Source organism: Suncus etruscus, chromosome 3, assembly GCF_024139225.1.
Source record: "Suncus etruscus isolate mSunEtr1 chromosome 3, mSunEtr1.pri.cur, whole genome shotgun sequence".
Classification (NCBI taxonomy): Eukaryota; Metazoa; Chordata; class Mammalia; order Eulipotyphla; family Soricidae; genus Suncus; species Suncus etruscus.
In genome coordinates, this window is record NC_064850.1 from 1673154 (window position 1) to 1682464 (window position 9311).

At 40.6% G+C, this 9311-nt stretch overlaps 1 non-coding gene across 1 annotated transcript; it reads right to left on the reverse strand.

The window, feature by feature from the left end:
- Positions 1–394: 394 nt before the first annotated feature.
- LOC126004761 (U6 spliceosomal RNA) lies at positions 395–498 on the reverse strand. Its single transcript, XR_007494019.1, has one exon. It is a non-coding gene; the product is annotated as a U6 spliceosomal RNA (small nuclear RNA).
- Between the last annotated feature and the right edge of the window lie 8813 nt (positions 499–9311).

Below are 9311 nucleotides of genomic sequence, written 5' to 3' on the forward strand. Positions count from 1 at the left end.
TTGATAGGTCTGAACATTTCACCTAGAGACCCCTTTACTAAACATTCACTAAACACTAAACATTTTATAATAAAGACCTCTTAGGCTTATTTATTTATTTATTTATTTATTTGGTTTTTGGGTCACATCCGGCAGCGCTCAGGGGTTACTCCTGGCTCAGAAATTGCTCCTGGCAGGCTCGGGGGACCATACGGGATGCCAAGATTCAAACCACCGACTTTCTTCTGCATGCAAGGCAAATGCCTTACCTCCATGCTATTTCTCTGGCCCCTGGCAAACATTTCTTAATTGGTTTTTTCATAATTGCTAGATCAGTGCTATTGCCAAAGCAGCATTATCAAAGAAGTGCTCATATATATATATATATATATATATATATGTATATATATATATTTAAAATATGGAATGCTTCATGAATTTGCGTGTCATCCTTGCTCAGAGGCCATGCTAATCTCTGTATCATTCCAATTTTAGTATATGTGTTGCCGAAGCGAGCACTATATTTATAATTTTTATTGAGACCAATGTGAATTGCCAGTCTTTCACAGTTATATTTAAGGGACATAGTGACATTGAATTAGGGCCATTCCCACCACCAGAGTTGACCTCCTTCCACCACTCTTCCCAGCATGCCCCTCATACCTCCACCCTCAGCCCCCCTAGCCTACCAATATAAGAGGTCTATTTTAAGTTTAGATTGTTGTAGTTTGGGTCTCTTGATTCTATTGCTGTTTACATTGGGTTGGGTATTTAGGCCTGATTATTTTTTATTTCCACTCAGTGTTCACGAGACAGCTTGCCCCTGGTACCATCACTTTATTTTTTTCTCAATTTATGAGGCAGAATAAGATGATGTTCTATGGTTGTTGTTGTTGTTTTGGTTTTTGTGCCACACCTGGTGACGATCAGGGGTTACTCCTGAGTATACGCTCAGAAATTGCTCCTGGCTTGGGGAACCATATGGGATGCGGGGGGATCAAACCGAGGTCTGTCCTAGGCTAGCACAGGCAAGGGAAATGCCTTATTCACTTTTGCGACCGCTCTGGCCCCAATGTTCTATGGTTTTTGTTGAAAAAAAAAAAAAAAGAATGTAAGGAGGATCCCTTGTCTAGAAGCTATAAATATAAATTTAAAGGAAAAAAGAAAAAAAAAGAAAAGAACAAAACAAGAAAACATAAAAAGAAAGGGGGGAACTGGTGTGGCAAGTTGGTTTTTATTTCATCATCATCATTATTATTATTATTATTATTTTGCATAGGCTCATTGTGCACAGTACTTTGCATAAGTATTGGGGAGGTTAGAAAGGGAATTCTCTTGCCCTTGAAGCATACTGTCATGGGATCAACTACAGGATTTGGACATGTTCATTGTCGAACCCCAAAGTCTTTTTATGGTGCCAGGAAACATTCTGCTCAGTTGCGATTGTCAAAGTGGGTCTCAAGGAAGTACTCTTGACAGAAAAAGTTAAAATATGAAGAGATGTGTCTATCTAATAACATAACTGCCATGGTAAAGGAATGCAAAGCTTTCAGTGGGAGCCCAGGACATGAATCTATCCTACTTGGAGATTATATAAGGCTTCGTGGAGGAGAAGGAAGGCTGTGAGTCAACACTTTGGAGCCTGCTGCTGAGGGACCATTTAATCGTCTGATTATGTAATCTTTCTCCCTAGGTTTAGCTCTCCTGAATTTCCCATACTGAGCTTCACTCTCCATTCTCAAATACTCTTCAAACACTATGTTTATAGCAAGCTAAACAGAATGATTTTCTCTTTTTTACAACTATTTATTTTACAAATACTTTTTTTTTTTTTTGCAGGCAGGGAATAGTTGCTTAGCTATGCCTGGCAGTGGCAGTCCTCAGGGACTACTCAGTTTTTTTTTTTTGTTTTTGTTTTTTTTTTTTGTTTTGTTTTTTGGGCCACACCCGGTAACACTCAGGGGTTACTCCTGGCTATGTGCTCAGAAGTTGCTCCTGGCTTGGGGGACCATATGGGACGCCGGGGATCGAACCGTGGTCCAAGGCTAGCGCAGGCAAGGCAGGCACCTTACCTCTAGCGCCACCGCCCGGCCCCTACTCTTAGTTTTTTTCTGTTTTTGTTTTTGGGCCACACCCGGTGATGCTCAGGGGTTACTCCTGGCTATACACTCAGAAATCACTCCTGGATTGGGGGACCATATGAGATGCCAGGGATCGAACTGAGTTCTGTCTTGGATCAGCACATGCAAGGTAAATGCCCTACTGCTGCACTATTGCTCCGGCCCCTACTCTCAGTTTTATTCTCAGTGGTCACTCTTGTGTTCAAAGGTCACTTTGTGCTCAGGGCGCTTGTGGTGCCAGGATTGAACTGGGCCAGGCATATGTAAGGCAAGTTCTCAACCTGTGTACTATTTCTCTGGCCTTCCTCCCACCTTTTATTTCTTATTTCCTAGGCTACTTCTTAGAAGCTTTCCTTGAAACTCTTAGCTTAAGTTGCTTCATTCCTTCTTCCTGACCCTAGAAAACATACTTCAACATATAAACTGAGCCCTATAACTAGATCTGGTCTACCACATGCAAGGAAAGAACCCAACATTCTGCCCTTTTTTGTAGGCCCTCATTGTGTTCTACTAAGGTAGTATTTGCCTCAGTTGTTCTGTGCACATGCCTGCTTTTCCCATTTGACTCTGAATTCTTAGGCTAGCAAGCATTTATTTTAGTTTCCTTGGGGACTACCATTAGAAATGGCCTTTAGTTTTATAACCTAGTGTTTGACGAATGAGTGCTTCCATAAAATCTTCCACAGAAACACCAATGGTGGCATGATTCGCTATGCACTTCTCACTGAATGCCACATTTGAAGCATGGTAACATAGCAAATGGACATTTGCATCTTGTAACATAATCAGAAGTGGCCCAAGACATATCCTCCCAGTTTTCCAGCCCACTCCCTATTAGAAGATGCCTGTCTGAGTCTCAGGTCTGTCGTGTTCATCTGGCTATCACCCAAATGGCATGCATTCATAAATAATGACACTGGAGAAGTTACTTTCTTTAGGCTAATCACTCACTTACAAATTTAGCATATATTTTTCAGCACCTACTCTGTCATAGAGTGCTATTCTAGATGCTTCAGATTCAGTGATCTGATCATAATATTTCAGGTAGAAGGGACCCCAGGAAACACTTGAGAATAGGTGTTTACACACAAGAAATGTTGTTTTTGTTTTTGTTTGTTGTTTGCTGTTGTTTCTTGTTTTCAGGTCACACCTGGCAGTGCTCAGGGGTTAGTCCTGGCTCTATGCTCAGAAATCACTCCTGGCAGGCTTGGGGGACCTTATGGGATGCCAGGATTCAAACTACCGACCTTCTGCATGCAAGGCAAATGCCTTACCTCCATGCTATCTCTCCAGCCCTTTTACCTGGGGACTTGTTAAGAATGAAAATTCTCTTTTTTATTTATTATTATTTTTAAAATAACATATTTATTTAAGCACCATGATTGCAAACATCTTTGTAGTTGGATTTCAGTCTTAAAAAAGAACACACTCGCCAGAGAGATAGCATGGAGGTAAGGCATTTGCCTTGCATGCAGGAGGTCATCAGTTTGAATCCCAGCATCCCAATTGGTCCCCCATGTCTGCCAGGAGCAATTTCTGAGCCTGGAGCCAGGAATAACCCCTGAGCACTGCCGGGTGTGACCCAAAAACCACACACACACACACACACACACACACACACACACACACACAGAGAGAACACACCCCTTCACTAGTGCAACACTCCTACCAAAATTCTCCACCCCCTGCCTCTATTGAAGACAGGCAAGAATGCAAATTCTCAATCAATAGAACCAGAAGTTCTGGGTGGTGGATTAGTTACTCTTGGAATTCTGAGCCCAAAGATTATTGTTCAGTCTAGTCTAAGTCTACACTTAAGAGGTCGCCTATGTCACACAGCTCATAGTGGTCCTTCAGTTCCCACCGGAAAGTGGACAGTAAGGTGAAACGTTCATTCGTGCTTCTCATATCCTTGATTCGTTCGGGGTGACTGGGTGGGTGGGGGGCTCAGTCAATGAGGGAGCATTAGAAAGTTCTTTTTTTTCTTTTCTTTTCTTTTTTTTTTTAGATTTTGGGCCACACCCGGTGAAGCTCAGGGGTTATTCCTGGCTCTATGCTCAGAAATCACTCTTGGCTCCAGGGACCCTATGGGACACCAGGGATAGAATCCAGATCCGTCCTGGGTCGACCATGTGCAAGGCAAGGCAAGCAGCCTACCACTGTGCCACCACTGCAGCCCCAAACATCAGAAAGTCCTAATCCTAGATTCTGCTTCGACTCAAGGCTGCCATTTTTCCTTAAAGAAGCCTTCTCTTCACAAGACCTTCTCCACTGAGGCTCATGCTCCTTCTGTGATTGCCTTCATGTTAGAACTTTCTGCTTTCTCTAGCCCTAAATCATGGCAGAGTCTGAAATATCTCAAGCCCCGAGCCCAAATGTAGCAAGTAACTTGCTGTAAGTAAGCTCTCTTATCTGAGGATGCCTTCTGTTGTGTTTGGAACTCCACATGATACACCATTTGCCTCCACCCTGGGTTCAGATCTCACCAGTTCCTCACTGGTCTGCAGGAAGGAGCTATCGCTCAATGGGAACCAGTAGCAATATGATCACACTGCCTTGGGTCATGACACTCTTGGAACCCACGACCATTTTTCTTTTTAAAATACTGAATAATTATCTTTTTTAATACCAATGAAGTTATAAATAAAAAAAATTTTAACTTCTAGTTTTGTTTGGTTTTGGTTTTGGTTTTGGTTTTTGGGTCACACCCAACAGCACTCAGGGGTCATTCCTGGCTCTATACTCAGATATCACTCCTGACAGGCTTGGGGGACCAAATGGGATGCCGGGATTTGAACCACCGTCCTTCTTTTTGCAAGGCAAATGCCTTACCTCCATGCTATCTCTCCGGCTCTAACTTCTATTTTTGTTTTTTAAGGTGCACACCTGATAGTGCCCAGTGCTTACTCCTGGCTCTGTGCTTAAGAATCTCCCCTGGCAGGGCTTAAAGGAACATATGTGGTGCCTGGAAGGTCAACTGCAAGCAAGACAAGAGCTTTATACACTCAGCTCCTTAAATCTTTATTTTATTTTATTTTTTGGGGGGGTGGGCACACCCAGTGACGCCAGAAGTTGCTCCTGGCTATGCATTCAGAAATTGCTTCTGGCTTGGGGGACCATAAGGGACTCCAGGGATCTAGCCCAGGTCTGTCCTGGGTCAGCCAGGACTAAGCCCTGAGCACTGCTGGGTACAGTCCTCAAATTAAATCAAACCAAAATAAAAACCCAATAAAGACTCCTATACGTCCAAAATTGTGTGCTACATTAGAGTGGTAACATCTTTGCTCATGTATTCTGTATTGTATTTTCAGTCCAGGATGAGTCCTGGCAAAGAGCAGACATTCAACAACTACTTGTTGAATTAAAAAAAAAACAAAACACTCACAAGCATTTGTAAGTATGGTACAAGTTTCCAGATGGTACCATCATTTCTTTGCCTGACTTACTTCACTTAAACCTCCCAACGCCCTGCCCTATTAGAGTAGATAATATTTATACCTCTTTTATAAGCAAAGAATCTGTTAAAGAGCACCCCTAGTTCATAACGGTGAGAAGTGGGACTTACAATCAGGCAGTCTGTACTTGGAAACCACCACAGCCTAAGCCATTATGTTAAATCTCAATAAAACACTTAACAAATGAGAGTGGCTAACGTTTGGTTAGTGTGTCAATAAAAGGAGCTATTTTCGCATTTATTATTGATAATAATCTTATTGATAATAGTCAATGACCCTCAACTAATATCGTCATTTTGCAGATGGGAAAAGAGCGTTGATGACACTGTCAAAGGCGCAGTCGTTAAGGTTCATCCTAGGAAGGAAATTCAGGACTCAAGAACTGTTTGAGTTGAGTATTTATCCATTTGATTATATCAGTTATACATTTATAAAAAATAATTACAGGGCCCGGAGAGATAGCACAACGGCGTTTGCCTTGCAAGCAGCCGATCCAGGACCAAAGGTAGTTGGTTCGAATCCCGGTGTCCCATATGGTCCCCCGTGCCTGCCAGGAGCTATTTCTGAGCAGTCAGCCAGGAGTAACCTGAGCATAGCTGGGTGTGGCCCAAAAACAAAACAAAAAAAAAACCCCAAAAAATTATATATAATATCTACTCAAAGGACAATCTTTTAAGTTTCATCTCAGCAGGGTATGTCAGTGACACAATTTTCACTCATAATTTTCCCAAAGATTTCATTGTCCTTTGTCAGGAATACTTGATAGTATGTATTTGCTTCAAACATCAAAAGAGAAAATAGATAATATCTTTTTTCTATTACATTCCCTTATCACTGTCTCTTTTTTTATTATTTTAATTTTAGTTTTTTGTCTTGGGATCATACCTGGTGGAGCTCAGAGCATACTCCTGGCCTTGCACTTAGCACCGGAGTGGTTTAGAAATTGATTCATGGAGACCCAAATCTTAACAGCTCATTGGGAGAAACTTGGGTTCATTGAAATATTATTTAGTTTCCTGCTGCATATAAATCACTAAATTTAGTTATAAATACTCAATATTTAAGAATAAATACTAAATCTTATTGAGCTTACTGATGAATATAAATTTCCTGGGGAACAATGGGACGTCGGAAGTTATATTTTAGGGCTCTGCAAATTTTATTTGAGAGTAAAACACAGTAAAATTGCAGATAATTTTTATATTCTTTGAGAGATGGAAGTACAAATTAAACATCTCTCACTATAAATCTTTATTTTGACTTCGTAATTTTCTATTATTTATCATTGTGTTACCTACTGTCTCCACTAATGAGTATTTCTGCAAGCATATAGAATAATGAGAATTGTTATAATCACAATAATGATTTTGATTTATAGAAATAATTTTTCAGTTTCCTTTGGGGCATATGTGGCTATGCTCAGGATTTATTTGTAGCTCTTTGCTCAGGAGCTCTGAGGACCACGGGGGCTACCAGGGTTCAAGTTCAGTTTGGCTTGTGCAAGGTGAATGCCTTACCAGCTGTGAGATCTCCCCAGCCCCTTGGAAAGAACTTTTAAATTTGCAAAAGAAGTCTCAGCTGTATACAATCTAGTTCTATTTGATTTTTCTTTTAATTATCAGTTTAAAGAATTGGCGACTTACTAGAAAATCATTATCGTATTTTCCGGTGTATAAGACAACCAGGCGTATAAGATGACCCCCTAGTTTTAACTGTAAAATAGGTTTAGGCCTATACTTGCTGTATAAGACAGAATATTCCTGTGCTGCAGCTGTATCTTCCACAGTGAGCCAATCACAACAAGCAAAGGTCCAAAGATTCTACTGTCATAGACTTCCTCTCTGACTCTGGCCCATCTGAGCAGGCTTTTGACAGTGTAGATTCAGGTCCAGAACATTGTCTACTTTGCATGCATAAAGAGCCTGCTTGGATTGGCTGAGTCAGAGAGGCGGTCCGAGCAGCCTTGCAGTGATTGGTGCAGAACAGTGTCTCATTTGCATGCATCAAAAGCCTGCTTGGATTGGCTGAGTCAGCGAGGTGGTCCGAGCAGCCTGGCAGTGATTGGTGCAGGATCGAGTTGGAAAGTTCGTTTTGTGGCAATATATTCAGACAATTTTCATTTAGTGGCATATTGAAACATTTTTCGGGATATACTTGGCCTATAAGACGACCCCCGATTTTCGGTTGACTTTTTTTTGTTTCAAAAGTCGTCTTATACGCTGGAAAATACGGTAGATAGATTATTTGATTAGTTTTAATTTTGGTTTTTGGTCACACCTTACAGCTCAAAGGTTACTCCTGGTTCTGTGCTCAGGGGTCACTCCTGGAGGGGCCATGGGCCCATTGAGCTAGAGTGAGTTGCTTTCAAGGAAAATGTCTTAATCCCTGTAACATTTCTCCCAGGTTATTCTTTTTATTATTTATTTTATAATAATAAAACATATATTTTATTATTTTATATCATTAACAAATATATTTTATAATTAAAATAAACAATATTTTGTTTATAATAATAAATATACATATATTATATATATATATATATTAGTGCTGAAGCTAAAACCTGGCTTCCTGCATGCCACGCATGTGGTTTACACCACCAGGTGTGATCCCCAAACAAAACTAACAAAAAAATTAAACCAAACCAAAGAATGCTGAGGCATTCCCAACCATGTGTTTGTATTGGACATGCATTGAAACAAACATTCACAACACACAACTGCTTCACCAGACAGCTCTCCTCCTCACAATCCATAAATAACTGAGTGAATTTTAAAAATACATTTATCAGGGTTTTATTTTCTGTTTTTGTTTTTGAGAGGGCCCATCAGCTGGTTGTGCTCAAAATTTACTCCTGGCTCTGCACTCAGGGATCACTTCTGGTGGGTTCTGAGGACCATATTGGGTGCTGAGATCAAATGTGAGTGAGCTGCGAGCAGGAAAAGTGCCTTACCCACTTTACTATCTCTCCAGCCTCGGTTGTGATTTTTTTCTTTTTCTCCTAGACAGTGCACAACGCAGCATGGCGAGTCTGTTTTTATTTAATGCTATTGCAATTTTCCTCTTTCTCAAATGAATTTCTCAATAGTGTCTGATGGTTGTAGTTTTTGATTTTTTTTTTATCAATTAGCTTATGCTGGGAAAAGCCTTTCCTGTCTAATATAGAATAATGATTTTTTTCAATCTGTCAAGAGGGTTATTAATAAGTGCCACCGGTGGGTTGAGAACATTCTCTGGTGTTTGCTTTAGGGGAGCAGGGGGATTGTTGGAAACCTTAGTCAAACTGAACCATAATTAGAGAGAAAATGTTAGCAATTAGAACTATACATTAGGCTTTCATTGACTACCATGGCAAAGTCAAGGGTGGCATTTTGATTCGAGTTCTTAGGTGCAGCCAGATGGATTGCTCGTTACAGGATAATTTCCCGGGACCCTTTGCATTTCCCAGCGTCACGAAACAGCTGAGAACATCACCCAGCCAGAGACTCTGAATTTAGTTTCTGGGGGGGTGAGAAGTGGAGTAGGAAGTCGGGTAGTTATCAATAGTCTACATAATCATTGACATTATTGAGAATCTTTTTATATGTAGAATCATGTTTGACCAAGAAAACAGTGTGGGAACAGAAACATTCATCTATTTTAATTTTTTATTTGCATCTCTTTTACTTTTTTACTGACAAGGCATGGTTCAATGATCTTCGCATTAGAAAATCCCCCCTTTTAGTGCTTCAACTTTTGACTTTTCTCAATGATCAAA